Source organism: Zosterops lateralis, assembly GCF_965231275.1.
Source record: "Zosterops lateralis genome assembly, chromosome: 14".
Lineage (NCBI taxonomy): Eukaryota > Metazoa > Chordata > Aves > Passeriformes > Zosteropidae > Zosterops > Zosterops lateralis.
In genome coordinates, this window is record NC_139774.1 from 2862824 (window position 1) to 2880691 (window position 17868).

Below are 17868 nucleotides of genomic sequence, written 5' to 3' on the forward strand. Positions count from 1 at the left end.
CTCTCCGTGTCCCTGTCCCTGTCGCCGCTGTTGCCCCGGCCGGAGCCTGAGGAGCCCGAGGCTGGAGCGGCCCAGGCTCCCGGCCCCGTGGAGAGGGGTGTCCCGGCGGCGCCCTGAGCGGGGCTGGGCGGGGAGAAGCCCAGGAAGGGCGGCAGGGTCACGGTGGGCGCGGGGGGCTCGGGGTGCAGCCTCAGCCTGCTCGGACCGGGGCCAGCAGGGACCCCCGGGCACGGCAGGGCTGGGCCCCACAGCCCCCCACCCCGCCGCCCTCGCCTCCCCTCCCTGCGGGGCTGACGGGTCACCCGGCGGGGACCGGGACCTTCGCACGGGCGCCGTCGCCTTCCCCGATAACGGGACACGTGCTCAAGGGAAGGTCCGAGCACGTACAGAGCCTGGAAAGCACTTACGGGTTTGCCCAGATAAAACAGGTCAAGGACACAGGTAGGAGGGTTCAGTCACCGTCCTGCCCCAGGCACAGGGCCCTGACTCACGGTGGTGGCCGGCGGTGAGGGGACAGCAGGGCCCACCTGTGCACTGACACTGTGCCCGGGGGGCTTGGGGACAGTGTGATCCTGCTCCTGTGCTGCTGTGTGTGCTGAAACCAGCTTCCTTTTCCCCACCATCGATTGGTAGATCTAATCAGGCCAGCTGAATGCTGGGCCTTTAATGAGGCTCAACCAGGAAGAATTTATTTAAATTAGTTACATGACATGCTATATTCTTGGGTGAGAGAAAAACAGGATAGACATCTACCCCTGCTCTGTCTGATGAACTCAGCCAGCACCTGAAGTGTACCCCAAATGAAACCTGCTGGCTGATGGGAGGTGTGGGAAACATTCAAGGGCCCTTCCAGGGCACCAAGAAGAGGCTGCAGTTCCCTGGATGCAGGCAGTGAAGCCCCATCATTCCTCAGCCCTGCTGCCCTCCTCACACAGAATCACAGAATCATTTAAGCTGGAAAAGCCCTCTAAGATCATTGAATCCAACCATTCCTCCAGCACTGTCAAGGCCACCGTTAAACCATGTCCCCAGGTGCCACATCCATGTGTCTGTTAAACCCCTCCAAGGATGGTGACCCCACCACTGCTGCAGGTGTCTGTTAAACCCCTCCAAGGATGGTGACCCCACCACTGCTGTGGGTGTCTGTTAAACCCCTCCAAGGATGGTGACCCCACCATTGCTGTGGGCAGCTGTTCCAATGCGTGAACACCCTTCTGGTGATGACATTTTCCCCAAATCTAGCCTAAACTCCCTCTGGTGCAACTTGAAACCATCCCCTCTCATCCTGACACTTGTTGCCTGAGAGAAGAGGCCAACCTTGCCACCATCTCCTTTCAGGGAGCTGTAGAGTGGGAGAAGGTCCCCCCTGAGCTTCCTTTCCTCTAGGCTGAGCCCCCCCAAGCTCCCTCAGCTGCTCCTCATCAGACCTTCAGACCCTTCCCCAGCTCCATTCCCTTCTCTGGACATGCTGCAGCACCCCAACATCTGGCAGAGCCTCCCAGGGGCAATTTGCTCCACAGAATGGGAAAATAACTAATCAACTAACCATCCAACCAAGCAAATCCTCTGGATCATTTTGTGCCACACCAGGGGGTCCATGTGGCTCATGTGAAGGGTGTGAGGGAGGGGAGGCCTGGCATGGAAGGGCCAGGGGAAGGCACTGCACACGTGCAGACAATTCTGCCCCACTCAGTTTCCTCACCTTACAATGACATTTCCATTTGCCTTTGCAAATGGAACTGCCCAGCCAGGACCTCCCAGCAGGAGCAATGTACATTGTTCTGCCAGGCAACACTGAACCTGTGCTGCTCCTTGACTCCAGTGCCAGTGGGCACACACTGATGTCCTGTTAAACATTAACTGGCAAAGCAGCTTGAAAAACATTGCTCGGCTTCATTAAAATCTTCAAATGACACTTGATGCTTACATATCCTTATGAGCAGTTTGTACATACTTTAAATACTAATGCAGGCTGGGCTTTATGACTCTTATGACCCCTCCAGCAGAAATTATACACTAATATAATTTCTAGGTGCAGCTGTCTTTACCCTGGGAACAAGGCTGGTAGGGAATTCCATACAACAAATTAGAATTTATCTCCTACAGAGAGAAGACACGCCAGCTCCCCTCTGGAAAAAGGAGAGGTAGGACACTGAGCAAGGACATGTGGAAGGTACATTCACCCAGTTTCCATCAAGTGTGTTAGCACACCCCCAGAAGGCACCTGAGAGGTGTGGGAGAACCCTGGAGGTGTTACACATGTTGAACTGATGGGTTCACATGAGCTCCCACTGAGGGTTCACTGCCATGTATGGTGTGGCTGCAGCTGAGGGCAGGGGACTCCTGAGACACAGGAATGGAGTTGTTTGAAAATGGTGCCTGAAATGGCAGAGGACAGAGCAGGTTTTGCACCCTTTGCATTTCTACAAGTGTTTCTTTCCCTTCCTTTCTCCTGTTCTCTGACATGACCCACTGTTATTAGCAGATGTGCGAAGGGAGGTGTGAATCCTGTTTACAGGGAGCCTGTGCTGCCTGGAAACTCTGGTTTAGTGACATTGAGCTCCCCCCAGCCCTCCCCGTGCCTGGCAAACTCAGTGGCTCCATAATCAAAGCTTTTGTCTTTGTTGTTTACTTTCTTCCTTTCTGATTGCCTGAACAACACCAGCCAGAGGGAGGGAACTGACCTTGCCAAGGACGAGGGCAGGAGCTGGACCTAGACAGCACAACAGGCTGTGGAGAGCAGGTGAACAGGAACAGCAGGGTGCAAGGCCACTGTGGTGGCTGCCTGCCCCCATTCCTGTTGGTTTCACACCTCTTTCCACATAGTAATTCAGTAAAGCCCATTGCAAAAGCCTTGTGAAACACCCCACTGTCTTTGCAAGAGGATTCTGTGAGACTACAGATTGCAGGCAGGGCCAGCTTTGTTGGGGATTGGTTTTGCTGGAGGTGTCTACAGGGCAGAAGGGATCAGGGAGATGTCCCTGTCCTTGTCTCTGTGACAGTGCCAGCTGAAGAGACCCTGCTCCATCTCCAGACTCCCAACAGCCTGTGCCTTCCTTCCTGCTACATGCCAGTGCCTCCACAAAAACATGTTTAGGACCTTGTGAGCAGATCCAGGATCAATTTAACACCTCAAAGGGAAAATGCTGCCCGGGAGGATAAAATCCCTGGATCTGCACTCTGTCCTGAAATCCCAAGCCCTGCCTGGGACAAAGGTCTTTCTTACCCATCACCTTCACTATTGGGAAATTTTCGTGACTTGCTTGATCAAAATTCGTGGTTTGAAAGTTCAGATCCACAGTGATCTGTGGCACGGATCTGTCAAACAGATTCAACATCCCTTCACATCTGTCCAAGCTCATCTAGGTGAACCTAAGCCCTGCACTCTGAAAACTGGCTCTGTGAGGGGGAAGTGATGGTTGTTCTTCTCTCCTTACTCAGGATGGGTTCTGCTATGCCTCCCACTGACTTACAAAACCCTCTGAGTCCTCCTGGTCTGTCAGTTGTCCTGTCTGCAGGTGCAATGGAGTGTTCTGGCAGTACCTCTCTCATCTTCCCAGGGCTGGGAAGCTCCATGTGCTGGAGCAGAGCAGAAAGCTGTCACAGGGCTCACTGTGCCCCCACCCTGTGCAGGATGGTCCTGGAGCTGATCCGCTCTTCTGCTCAAAGGTTCCCTGGCTTTGGTGCTGGGTCATTCTGAAGGCTTGGGTTTCTGCTCTTCGCAACACTCAGTGTCCTTTGATCTTTGCCTGCTTCATGCTTATCTCTCACTCCCACTCAGTAAAGTAAGATTTATGCTGGTAGATAAAGTAGGAAGGTTGTTACATTTGGGTGTGGGAAAACAAAACATTGTTAAAGAGCCAGGCTGGCCATGAATGGAAAGAGAACAGATCACCTGGCAAGGTCCAAGGCTCAGGGACCCTCTCACAAAGGAGCCATTGCTCTCTTCCTGCTATTCCAGGCTGAGAGAGGCTTGGGATGTATCTCAAATCCACGGATGCTCCCTGCTAGAATTGGGATGTGCTCCATTGAATTTATAGCTGTTAGTGCTGTTTAGCTGGCACTGAGCAGGCTCCTGTGCTTTCCATGGGGGTCACTTCCCTGACTGTATATTAGACTTTAGTGCTCATTAGTGGCTGCTTTTTGCTTTCACTGCTGCTCCAGTGCTTATCACCTCCCTGGATCGTGCCTGGGAACACTTTGATAACAGCCTTTGATGGGCCTGGGCTGGCAGGTGGCCAGGGCAGTGCTGCTGTGTCTGTGCTGGGCAGGCTGGAACTCCAGTCTGAACCTGAGCTGAAGGGACTGAGACGTGAGAATGAGTCCAGAATGGAGCACAGATCCACCTGCAGGCCGTGGAGGAGCCCACACCATAGCAGGGGGTTGCCTGAAGGAGAATGGCCCCTGTGGGGTCTGTGCTGGAGCAGGTTTGCTGCAGGACCTGTGACCCCTGGGGACATCCAAGCTGGAGCAACTGCTGAGGAACTGCAGCCTGTGGGAAGGACCCGTGCTGGAGAAATTCAGGGGGGTCTGAGTCCTGTGGGTCAGACCCCAGGCTGCAGCAGGGGCAGCAGGGATTCCCTGCAGCCTGTGGGGCAGCCCATGGTGGGGCAGCTGTGTCCTGCAGCCTGTGGGGCAGCCCATGGTGGGACTGCTCTGTCCTGCAGCCTGTGGAGGACCAGACTGTGACCACACTAATGAGGAGTCTGGCAGGAGCCCCTTGGTGAAGGCAGGCTGGGGACAAAGGCAGGAGTTGAGTGTGATGTTAAATCAGGTCACCTGGCCCAAAAGGACCCAGGATGGAGGTTGCAATGGATCTGTAATTGTTGTAAGCCATGATTTGAGTTGTGAGTTTCAGGAATGACTGTAACAGGCACCATTTAACCCAGAGCAGGAGAAACCTCCCAAGCAGTTGCAAGGCAGCTGTGACCTGACCTGAGCTGCCTTTGGTGCCCCATAACTCCCCCCACCCAGCACCTCTGCTGTCCTGAGTGACCACCAGAACAGATGGAGCTCAAAGTCATGGACTAGATGAATTCAACAGGCATTTTGTTGATGCTTTATAAACATTTTCCAGAGTGGTCCATAGACTAAGGGAATGATGTCTCTGTGTTGTATAAAAGAGTGGGAAGGGGGGTGGTGGGTTTTGAAGTTGTACTGTGTAGTGTGGGACCTGGAATGGTGTAACTGGTATGGGATATGAGGTGGAATGTGCTGGGTTTGGCTGGAGTAGAGTTATTTTCTTCCTGGCAGCTGCTGTGTGCTGTATTTTGTATTTGTGCTGAACACAGGGTTGATAATACAGAGATGTTTTTGTTATTGCTGAGCAGAGCTTGCACAGAGCCAAGGCCTTTCCTGCTTCTCATACTGCCTTGCTGCCAAGGAGGTTGGGTGTGTGGTGGAGGTGGGCAGGAGACACAGGCAGGACAGGTGATCCCAGGGATATTCCAGAGCATCACTGCTTGGGGTGGGTGGCCAGGGGTGGCCTGAGATGTCCTGGGTGGCCACTGCAGAGTGGGATGTGTGTGGAGGATGGCACATGTCCATGTGGATGCAGTGCTCCCCAGGAGGGGAGGTGGTGCAGGATTAGGCTCCAGCAGGGGTTTTGCCAGGGTCCTGCACAATGGCTGGGAAGGGGGACAGATCAGGTGGCACAGAGGAAATTATATCTTAGTGCTCAGTTTTCTGCTGCCAGTAGGGAAATCATCACCCTGACAGGAACTTACAGGAAAGATAGGGCAAGACTATTTACAAGAGCACGTAGTGACAAGACAAGGGGCAGTGGGTTCAGATTCAAAGGGATTAGGGTTAGATTAGATATTAGGAAAATATTCTTCCTTGTGAGGGTGGTCAGGCCTGGCACGGCCCACTCTGTGGCAAAGCAGAGAAGCTGTGGCTGCCCCTGGATCCTTGGAAGTGCCCAAGTCCAGGTTGGATGGGGTCTGGGGCTCCCTGGGATTGTGGAAGGTGTCACTGTCCATGGCAGGGGGTTGGAACTGGATGATCTCCAAGGTCCCTTTCCAAACCAAACCATTCTATGATTCTATGACCCTTTAGAGCAGATGGCTGCAGGTGTCCTGTGGTACCCAGGAGCCCTCTGCTCCCACCCAGCAGATTGAAGAGCACTGGAGAGAAGGCAAAAACATTAATGCTTTCATAACAGTGCCTTGTACTTCCTACAAAGCATTTTATCTCAAGAATGCCAAGTGTTTTGCAAGATCTTAAATAATTAAGCCTTAGAGCAGTGCCACACAAGACAGAAATATCTCCCTCCCTCCTCAAATTCATCTGTCTGGGATGGCCCACGCTGGGAGCCAATGGGCATGAAAGGAACAATTACCCAAAGCCCCACTGCTCAATGTGCTCAGAGGAAATCCTGAGCTGGGGTTTCCCTGGGACACCCCCAGTTCTGCAGGGGGGATATGAGGCTGTTCAACAGCAGTTCTCTTTGAATCTTAATTTTGTTCAGGGTTTTTCTGGAATGATCCTGGGTTTTGGCCCTGGTCCTGGAGGAGCCAGGCATGGCCCATACCTGGAGAACAGTCCTCTTCTGTCCAAGGGCTCTAAACTGCATGAGTGAGTTTCCTGGAGCCCTGTGACTGATGCTGGAAGCTCCCTGTGTCATTAACCAAGGGATTTGGACTCCAGCAATCCCAAACTTCACAGGACACCCACATGATCCTCCTACAGCCCTTCTGCTGGCCCTGCCCCACAGCCAGCCCTGAGACCTGCAGAGACCAGACCCATGTGGAATTGTAGCCTGGCCACTGGCAGGGCCCTTCCCTTGCACTTGTGAATCCCATTCCTGTGCTGGATATCCCATGGGACAGCAGGTGGGCATCTCTCCTTGTGACCAAGGGCTGTGCCAGCCCCCTGCTGCTGCACACTGACCTTATTTCCAGATGCCTCAGCAGCAATTTAGCAGCTCAAGGGCACAGGAAAAGCCCACCTCTGTCTTTGGAGGTGTTTAGGTTTGTTTCCAACACTGGCTTTCCACCTCCCAGCAGTAGGACCCAGGGAATTTCAGCCTTGTCTGTGCTGGAGGGGTTTGGCACAGCAGCTTCTGTGCTTGAATTTCCCTTTTCTGCTGGGGACAGCAGCACTGCCATGTTGCCACACAGCTCTGGAAAAACGTCCTGCTGCTTAAGACACAGGAACAGAGAGGTTATGGAGGGAGGTGAAGGCTGAAATCACTCTAGGATGTTTTCTAAGTAGCAGCTGAGCTTTGCATCTGCTCCTCCAGTCCTGTGGCTCCACAGCTGGGTGGGCTCTGGAGTTTAAACTTCCCAAGCAGGAATGTGGATGTGCAATCCTGCCAGCATCCCACATCCCCCTGTGCTCGTGCTGGGACAGGTGAGGGAACAAGCCAGCTCTGCAGCAATGCACTGGCACCCTCTAATGACACAGTTATGAATATTCGGAGGTCACTCCTGCAGCCTGTCCTGCCGTGCTGGGGCTGCCTGGTGCTTTGCTCACACCTACTCTGGAGCCTTTGGTGGGGCAGGGCTCCCTCTTCTCCACCTGCTCTGCTCCAGACCCACACCTCAGCTCCCCTTTGGAGTTGCAGTTTACAGGGTGCAAACACCAAGGATGCAGCAGGGAGGGTTGGTGGCTGTGCATTGCTCTGCCAGGTGAGCTGACAGTGAGCACTCTGTTCCCACCCCTCAGCCCCAGGAGCAAAACCAGCTGTGGCTGCCCCCACACCACTGCAACAGGAGGGCTAGTGAGCTGTGGCCAGGTCCTGTAAGCCCAGATTTGGCCACACTGTCTCAGGAAACACCTTTACTGCCATTTGTGCTGCCTCAGAGACACTGGCACAGTTTGTCAGCTTCCATGGGCTCCAATCTCTCCTTTCCAGCCCACTCTGTGGCAAAGCCAGAGAATGTGTCACTGAAATGGGATGGTTTGGATTGAAAGCAGCAATAAAGCTCATCTTGTTCCACTCCCCTGCCATGGCAGGAACACCCTCCACTAGACCAGGTTGTTCCAAGCCTCTGTCCAATGTCCCCTGCCCCATCCAGGGATGGGGCAACCACAGCTTCTCTGGGCCTCACCACCCTCACAGGGGAGAATTTTTTCCCAATGTCTAATCTAAATCTCTCCTCTCTTAATTTAAGACCATTCCCCATGTCCTATCACTCTATGGCTGTGTAAAAAGTCACTCTCCTTTTTTATAAATCCCTTTAAATACTGGAAGGAGACAATGAGGCCTCAGCTCAGCGTCATCCCACATGATGAGAAGCTGATGAGAACCTGAGCTGCACAATTGTCTTCTTGGTGACATCCTTCCATGGCCAACAGTCTGGGTGTCCACCACGGGCCCCAGATGAGCACAGCAGGGCAAGGAAGCTCAAGGGAAGAGGAGGCTCCTCTCCAGCTGCCCCAGCTTCACCTAGACCCTGCTGCCTGCATCTGGGAGCCCAGTGGAGTTCAATTTGCTCAGCAAGGATGCTTTAGCCATGCTCAGCCATCTCACAGGACCTGATGGCAGGGCTGGCACCATGGCAGGCAGCAGCTGTCTCTGCAGGAGTGGGCAAACACAGCCAGCTCTTCCCTGGATGTTGTGTTGTTGACCAAAGGCTTTGGTGCCCTGGAATTGAGGCTGGCCATCAGGAGTAGCAGGGCAGTCCCAGGGCTGTCCTGCCAAAGTCAGCATTTTTCTACCTCAGCTGGGAGAAAGGGAAAAGGGTGAGGAAACCAGGATTGTGGATCCCTGTACAAACAGGCCAATGTGATCTTGAACACTGAATCAACAGCCTGAGCAGGGCAGGACCAAGAGCTCCCAGGGAAGCCTTTGTTTCCTCTGATAGACACGAGGGCTGAGCTCTGGTCCATGTGCCAGGGCATCCCCCCTCTCCTGCAGGAGCTGCCCAGTGCTATCATCTTCCTAGGAGATGTGCCCAGAAACGTCTCCCCTCGAGAGTGGGGGGTTGTGGGGAGGCTGGGCAAGGCTTTGGGGACTCTACAAACAGGGGCAGAGGGGAGGGTGGGATGGGAATGGGGATGAGATAGGAACAGAATGGGAATGGCTTGGGGTTAGGGATAGAGAAGAGCATTTGAAAAGAGTGGAGTGGGATGGGAATGGGGTGGGGATGAAAGGGATGGGGACTGAGGTGGGGTTAGATGGGGTAGGGAAAGGGATGAGATAAAGATGGGGAGTGGGATCAGGGTGGGGAGGAAAAAGGGAAGGGGTGAGATAGAGGTGAGGAGGGGAAGGAATAGGATTGAGATAGAGCCTATAGACAGGGCTGAGGGATGGGGCTGTGATAGAGCTGGGGAGAAGGAGATAGGAAAGGGGAAAGGAGAGAATCAGCTCTTGTTCAGGCAGCAGCTCATGCTAGCTCAGCCACATTGGCCACAGCAGCTTTGGAGAGCACTGCAGGCCTTTCTCTTCTGCTGCTGTCCCCAGGGGCTGCGCTGCTCTGCCAGCCAACTGGACCAGCAGGTTTTTATTTTACATTTATTTTCCTAATGGCTTGGGTGGCCTGAAAACTTGAGCAGTGAATTGTGACTGCTCAAGATTGGGTAAAAAAATCCACACAATGGCTGTACACTGCAGTGTGGCACCAGGGATGAGTCACTGAAATTGCAATTAGGAAAGAAAATAACAGTGAGTTTACAAGCTCCTTTCAAGGAGCATCACATTTCTCTGGAATTACAATGGTTCCTTGGGGTGGTTTATGAGACATTGCTCCACGTCAAAAAAATACATGGAACTGCAGGAAGTGGTAGCTGATGTAAAACAGTTTAACAGTGAAGAGAGGGAGGAAAACCAGCATTAATTTTCATAGTGGCAGCAGAGGTGCTTTGGCAGGGGCTGTGGGGTGAGCAGAGGAAACCACAGCAAACCCCAGGGATGTGGAGCTGTGCCCTGACATGGAGCCCAAGGTGGTGCAGGTAGTCTGGGCAGAAAGGGCACACAGGGAAGAAGGCCCTGGGAGTCACAGGGGTCCCACAAGTGTCCCCTCCTCAGCTTGCAGAGCCCTCCTGGAGGGAACCTCTTGGCAGAGTGCAGCAAACAAGGAAGATGCATTACCCCTGGATTGCTGGAGTCCTGGAAAGCAAAAGTCAATCTTTTTTTTTTGTCTCTCAATAGCTTTATTTTGTCTTTTGTCTGGAAGGTACAGGCTGCTTTGCAGTGAGCAAGAGTGTAAACCTCTGAGCAAAGAAGCTCCATGGGAATGGGCACAGATAGAATCTTTGTGGCCTTGCACCAGCATCAGCTGTCAGTGAATCCTGAGGAGAGGCTGACCACAGCCCTCCAGTCCACATGGTGCCAGCAACACTTCTGACTTCTGTTCTCTCTTTTTCCAGCTGCCCCAGCTCCAGGGGGAAAGGCCAGCAGCTCCTGGGGGCTCAGCCTGGCTCAGGCACAGGGACTCTGTGTGCATCCATCGGGCTTGGCTTCACTCCCAGGTCAGCAACTGCCCAAGAAACTGCTAAACCACAGCCTTGGGGATCCTGATCATCACCTCCACTCCAGTGCAGAGACACAGCTGTGCCACCCACTCCAGGAGCAGGGCAGAGGAGAGCTGCTCCTCACCCTCTCCAGGCTGGCAGCAGGTGTCAGCCAGCTCTCGCCTGTGGGCTCTGAACAGCCTCATCTGATGGGATTGCCATGTTTTTAATTATTTTAATTAAATACAGAGATGTTCCAAGGTGGAGACCAGACAGATAGTGCTGCTGCTGTTGGGAAGCAGAACCCTGCCTGCTGGCTGTGACCACTGTCCTGCACTGTCACTGTCCCCAAAGTGACAGGGCACAACACTAAGAGGGAGCCAACAGCCCCTGTGCCATTTTCCTGTGCCCCAATGCTCCTGAGCAGCCATACAGTCAGTCCAAGGAGTTATTAGTCCTGTCTGTCCCAGGACTCCCAGGAGTGTGAGACCTGATCTCTTGTTGCAGTCTGGCTTCCTGGGAAGCAAGGCAAAGGTGCTTGGTCTCTTCAGCTTCATTGACACAGGGGCAGCCTCAGGCTTGTTCAGCACGGGGTGGGATTCTGGAAACAGCTGCCATTTGGCTTTGGGAGGTGAAAACACGGAGGGTCTACAGCTGTCAGACAAATTTGGGCTAAAACTACCCTGTCTGGGTGCTGAGTACTGGTGGAGACTGGAGTGCCAGGTGCCTCATCCTGCAGGTCACGAGTGAGACAGGGACTGGAGACTTCAGAATCCTGAAGGGAAAGAGGGTGAAAAGCAAGAGCACAACCCTGAACTTGGTGAGAGCAGACTTCAGCCTCTTCATAGGTCTGCTTGTAGAGTCCCATTGGATAAGGTAGAGAAGTACCCAAAGTCTGAAGGAAGAAAATGTCACTCTTGTCTTTAAGAAGGGCAAGAAGGAGGATCCAGGGAACTACAGGCTGGTCTGCCTCACCTCCATCCCTGGAATGGGAACAGCTAATCCTGGATATCATTTCCAGACACGTGAAGAACAAGAAATTCATCACTGTTTGACTCCTCATGTGGAAAGTCACACCTGGAGTACTGTGTCCAGTGCTGGTGTTCCCAGCACAAAGAGAGACTGGAGAAACTGGGGACAATCCAGTGGAGAGAGCCACAGAGTGGGTGGTGGGACTGTATCACATCTCATGAGAGAGCTGGGACTGTCCAACATGGAGAAGGGAAGGCTCAGGGGACCTTACCTGTATGTATAAACACCTGAGGGGAGGGTGGGAAGAGGAAGGCTCCAGGCTCTTATCAGTGGTTCCAGTGACAGAACAGGAGACAATGGGCACAAATGGAAACACTGGAGGATCCCTCTAAGTGCCCAGGAGTTATGGAGTCTCCATCCTTGGAGGTGTTCAAAGCCACCTGGACAAAGTCATGGTCAAGGGGCTCTCATCGTTGAGTGGGGGTCAGGCCAGGTGCCAACCCAGCAGTCTGTAGGTGTGTGACTCTGTGCACAGAAATGCCAGGGTGAGCTTTGGGGTAGGTGGGACAAGGTGGGCTGGGGCAGGTGCTGCTGGTGTTCATGTAAAGGACAGACAACCTACAGAGGTTCCCAACTGTCCCTGGAGGTGGCACAGTCACAGATCTGCTCGATTTGCTGGTTTTGGTGCCAAGCCAGGACAAACATTTGCATTTCTTCTGTCACACCATGAGCATTCACCACGTGGGCACCAAGGGGTGTCCTGTCTCCATCACCTGCCTGACACCTGGACAGCAAACACCAGGCCTGAGCCCAGCCAGCAAAGAGCAGGGTAAGAACAGCACACTTTGCAGAATAAGCTGATTTATTGTACGGGGCAGAAGAAATGCTAAGTACTTAAATAACTGCTTTAGCCTATATTGAAACAGCTACACAGCTCCTTTGAATTTTCAGAACTGCTGTGAGCTGAGCTGCTCCTGTGGGACACAGAGTTTGTTGAGCTGGCTGAAAGACAAATTAGAGGTCAGCTTCGGGCAACTTTATTTTGCAGTCCTGTGCTGGTACTTCACACACACACGTCATGTGAGCATCTCATCTGAGTGCCAGCAGCAGCACACACAGAAATGAGGCATTGTCAGCTTTGCCCCTCATTTATGAGGCTTTCAGGCAGCCAATTCCTTCCTGGAGAATGCAAGCTCCTGGCAGAGCAAAGGCAGACAGGGAAGGTCACTCCTCCTTTTGCTGTCAGACCAACTCACAGTAACGTGTGACCCACAGGTGACAGCTCTGGACATTCCTGAGTGGAGGCTTGGGTGGCCACTGCCACCTAGGGCTGAGGTGGGGAGTGAGAACATTTCCCGTAGGGGTTGGTCAGAGAGAGGAGGGATGTGCACAGGACCTTGGACTGTGCGGTTTGAAGGGACTGTGCAGCCCACTGTGCAGCTCACATGTGGGGATGAGCTGCTCCCCTGGCGATACAAAGGGAGTTAACACAAATGACACAGGGCTGCATTTTGTGGTTTCTTCCCCCCCCCTCCCCCAGAAGCAAGAAACTAAAATTGATCTGACAGTGTCCCTTTGCTCAAAATAAAGACTTCTGTGCTAGAGAGGTCAGGTACTGAAATGAACTTTTTCATAGGGTCAAAGAGCCAGGTACATCTCAAAATTTAAGTTTTTAAATCCAACTGCAGTTATTAGATTAATGAGGCTGGTGGGTCACTGTCTCTGGCTGCAGCCCCTCTTGCCCCTGTGCCCTGGGGCAGGAAGGAGCTCCCGGGATGCTCCATCCCAGCAGCACACGCCCAACACCTGCCCAGGGTCTGCAGGATCCCAGACCTGGAGCATTTCCCCCCTCAGCCTCACTTCTGCTTTGCCTTTCCTCTTTCTGTCCCTCTTGTGGAGCAGAGCAGAAAAGTCACTGTAGACGTGCCAGGGGAGCTTAGTGGCACAACCTCATCGGTAAAATGCCTGTTTCACACTCAAGGAAATGTCCAGCCTGGATTTTGATCCAGCTGTGGACGTGGCAGGTATTTTCTGTCACACTCCCCTTCTCCCCCACAGCAGCTGAAGCTGCGCAGGTATTTCTAAGATGCTTTTTTTTGTAAGGAAAATAGAATGGCACAGTAAGGTATTTTATAGCAATTAAGCAGCAGTGGGTTGCAGAAGGAGTTTCAGGAAAAGCAGTGTTATAAAAGCGTTTTTCTCTGGCGCCTCTGGGGGCTCCTGCCTCGGCTAAATTGTCACTGCAGCCTGTCCGTGCTGGGGGAGCAGCTTTAGGGGCGTTCTCCTGCCTGGCCACCACTTGTCACACAGCACAGGGGAACTGAACCACCCTGAGATCTCCCACACACACGTTTTCAGTCAGATTGACCGAAATACAAACGCTGGGGAGAAGCACAGGGCTGTGGCAGTGCCCGAGCATCCCGAGCCGAGGCAGCTCTGCCGGCCGGGGCCGGGCAGGACGGAGTGACACGTGGGCAGCAAACCGGGCCAAGTGCTCGGGGCTGGCCCGGCCCCAGCACGGACGGGACCGGGGACACGCCGAGGTTCTGCTGCAGAGCCCGCCAGGGGAAAACGCCTGGGAGAGAGCGGGGCCGGCAGAGCAGGGACTGTCCTGCCCCAGGGAAGGTTCCCGGGGGGACGTCGGGCAGAAGGGAGAGGAGGAAATCCCAACCACGGCACAGGGAGTCACCACCAGAGGGCACTTAAATATTGCTCTTGCAGAACGAACGGTGTTTCCTAGCGAGACGCCAGCTCCGGATTGCCTGACAATGCACATCTAAGCCTGAGTCATTGCTGGCACAGAAAGCAAAGGAAAGCACTCAAAAGGCATTTGAGAAGTCATGCATGAATGAGAGTTTACTAGCAGGGCACAGAGGACTGAACTTCTCTTTCAGATCCTTTCAGAGGGGTCTGCCAAGGGGTCTCCACCCTGCTGAGTCCAACGAGGTGAGCAGTGCATCACCAGAGCCTGACCCGTGTGGTGCCCACAGGGGCTGCACAGGGCAGTGAACGCTGCCCACCCTCCCTCCTGCTCGCTGTGCCCTGTCTGCTCCTCAGGGCCAGTGCTGAGACAAGAGTTACAGCCCTGGCAGGATCCTGCCTCAGCATCTGCTGTGGTGCTCACCTGGCACATCTGTGCCCTGCTTTGTATTCCAGAGCTGGGTACAGACAGACACATTATGTGTCTGCTGGGAAAATCTGCAGGGAATGGGTAAGGAGGGAACTGTGTAGGGTTTGGGTGGGTGCCAGATAAAGCCTGCAGGGGTGAAGACAGCCCTGGACTGCAGGTGTGAGGACAGCCAGGTAATGCAGATGGAGAAGCACTTTGTGAGGATGGAGGAGAACAACTTCCATCCTGGTGCTGAGAGCCACAGCACCCTGTGCATGACCCAGGATGTCTCAGAGAGACACTCTGGGGCTCAGGGTAGGATGTGGGATGTGGGGGCTTATCCAGGGCCACGGTGCAGCTGCAGGTCTTGGTGCCATGCTTGGAGATCTACTCTGAGCACAAAGAGCTTCATGAGGATCCCAGGGCCAAAGCAACGAGAGCTGGGAGTGCTGCAGGTGTAAGTGATGGAGAACTGAACATTATCCAATGAACTCTAGGGAGGAAAAGCTGACTGCAGACAAGAGAAAGCTTGTGCTGTATTGGTAATGTTAGTGACTCCTGCAAACACCTAGAGAAAATGGGTTTAACCCTGCAGGGAGAAAAGGGGTTCCAAGGCCTCACAGGAGGATTCCTGTGCCCTGACAATCTCACCTGGGCAAGTCCAGGGTGGTAGGAGGACAGGGACAGGGACAAGGCTTGCTTTATGATATGGCATCTCCTGGGACAATCTTCCCACTAACTGTCCTGCCTTTGGAGCAGCCAGAGGCCCATCCTGGGCTCTGCAGCAGGTACATGAAGGCTCCATCCTTGAGAATTGCTCCCTGGGGACACAGGAGAGCAGTTTGAGGAGCCCTGTGTGCTGCAGCCTGTGGGAACTTCTGGCTGGCTGGGGTATGGGAGGAGGAGTGATGGTGAGGGGAGGCAATGGGGTCCCATCTATGGGATTCTCCCATCACAACCTGCCTGGCACGTGCCCTCCTCACTCCAGCCAGGGTACTGCCTGTGCCAGGACTGGGCTCCTTCATGCTCTTAGGCTTGGCTGATTATTTGCAATTAGCACTAATTAGTGTCTCTTTTGACAGTGCCTTGTCTCTGCTTTCCCCTGCCTTGTCCTTGCCCCATCACGCTGCCTGCTGGGCCCATTTCCCCCTGAGGCACCTCCACTGCTCTGGGTAGCCAAGTCAGAGGGTGAATTTGGGGCTGTCCTGGAGGACCTGCCCATAAGGGCTTCAATTTAGGGGGTGTCTGGTGCTTTCCTGGGGGCTCCCTGGTTGGCTCCAGGTGTGCTGCCCAGGCAGTTGTGGTTATTCCCCAAAACCAGATATTGAGAGTGATATTATGGGGTCTCTTTGACCACTGCTGGCAGAAGGGGACTATGGGGGCACTGCTGGGCAGCCCTGCCCTTTCCCAGTCCCCTGGAGCCATCCCAAGCCCTTCCAGGGGGCTGAAGCCATAAGGCTGGTGGGCACAGAGTGGCTGGCACTGCCTGCCCCTGCTCCTGGCTCTGCAGGTCCTCAGGGTGTTAAATCCTGCTGGGAATTGGTACAAGAGAAGTCTCAGCAGGCAGAAATATTTAAAGCTGTGCTACCCTCTGGAAGAGTGAGCTGGGGTGGCAGTGAGAGGGACAGGGTGCTCCTGGGAGAGATGCCCTGCTTCCCTGGAAGCCAGCCCAGGAGACACAGAGAGGAACCCTCAGCCAGGAAGGATGTAAAAAAAAAAAAAAAAAAAGTGAAAATAATGCATCAAAGAATCACAGAATCACAGAACATGCTGAGTTGGAAGGGACCCACAAGGATCATCAAATCCAGCTCCTGGCTTTGCACAGGACACACCAACAAAGCCACCCTGTGCCTGAGGGCGTTGTCCCAAAGCTCCTTGAGCTCTGTCAGCCTTAGGGTTGTGACCAGTGCCCTGGAGAGCCTGCTCAGTGCCCCACCACCCTCTGGGAGAAGAACCTGGGTTTTGTGAATGCCAATGCATCCCCTAGAGAATTGTCCACTAAACCCACAGTATTTTAGAGCTGATTAATCTAATAGGCTGCAGAGGAAAGTGTTATCACCTCCACCTCCCGAGGCTTGGAGCCTGATTGCATCAAACATAAATCTTGTAAATGGATTTGTACTTTTCTCTGGGGTTTATTTAAAAAAAATAAGCATTTTATTCAATCTCACAACCATTGAATGTGTCAGGGAGAGGTGGAAGCTCAGGGCAGAAATAAAGTGCATTGCATTTAGGCTGGGGTCATTTTGATGGGCTGAAGCCTTTGCAGCAGGTGTGGTCTTCATGCAGCCATGAGAAACCTCTGTGTCAGCCAAAATCAGGTGGGAAACAAAAGGAAGGCCCCGTTCCTGTCAGGAGGTGTTGGGAAAGCAGGCGCAGGGAAGGCGTGGTGATGGTTTTATTTGGATGTTTTTGGGTTTGGACATAACTTCGGTGGATCTTTGCACTCGTGGTTTTGTATGTCTGGTTGGAGGAAGAGCTCAGGAGTGCCCAGGAACTGCTGAAATCCCCAAATCCTTCATGCTTGGCTGGATTAGAGACCTGAAAAACTCTGATATGTGTTTTTTCAATACTCACAACGGTGTGGTTTGGTGCTTAGTAAATAGCTGTTTGACAGCAGAATTCACAGCAGTTGGCTTCACTCATCCTTTAGAGATGCTGAAATTGGAGAAAAAGATTTAAAAGGCAGAAAAAAAGAAAAGGATTAAAGAAAAGTTGAAAGGAGGCAGAGTCAGAAAAGACACAGACATCTTAGGAGAGCCAGACCCAGCTGCCAAAGGTCAGGAGGTGAGGGCAGGGAACCCTGCAGGTTGTCAGGGTTGGAGGGCAAGACCTGCTGGTCATCTCCTCCCTTCTCCAATGTCTGGAGAGCCACAGCCCCTGGTGGCCTCCATCTCCTCTTACCCCCCAACCCAAACATTTCCTGTCCTCTCCACATCTTCCTGGGCCACCCTCTGCTGAGGTCAGTGTTGGAACCCTGGAATCTGGCTCTAACAGAAACAAAGATAAGAAAACCCACAGTTAGGAGTGCTGGGTTTGCAGATGCCTTGCTCAGAATTACCTACTAAAGCGAGTGGAAAATCAGCTTTTAAACTAATTTCAAAGCTGTTTAAGCCAAATGTTCCTGTGGGGATATTAGGTGAGAGTCACCACATCATTTTGAGCAGGAAAACAGCTTTTCCAGAATAGAGAGAGCAGCCTTTTGTAGCCAAGCTTCTTTGTCAGACACTGGGACATGGCTCCACCCTGGGAAAATGGGCTTCCTGCAGCCTCATGGAGGGACAGTCCCTGAGCCCCAGGATCACCCTGGACACCTCTTAGGTGAAGGAAAGGTGCTGAACAAAGGCTTGGCTGGTGAAATGTAGGTGTGGAGAGACAGGGCAGAGGCA

At 53.3% G+C, this 17868-nt stretch overlaps 1 long non-coding RNA gene across 1 annotated transcript; it reads left to right on the forward strand.

Moving 5' to 3' along the window:
- The first annotated feature begins 2 nt into the window (after positions 1 to 2).
- On the forward strand, positions 3 to 10533 carry LOC310914928. The gene is made up of 3 exons (XR_014591128.1): positions 3 to 441; positions 2107 to 2197; positions 10315 to 10533. It is a non-coding gene; the product is annotated as an uncharacterized lncRNA (long non-coding RNA).
- Positions 10534 to 17868: the final 7335 nt, after the last annotated feature.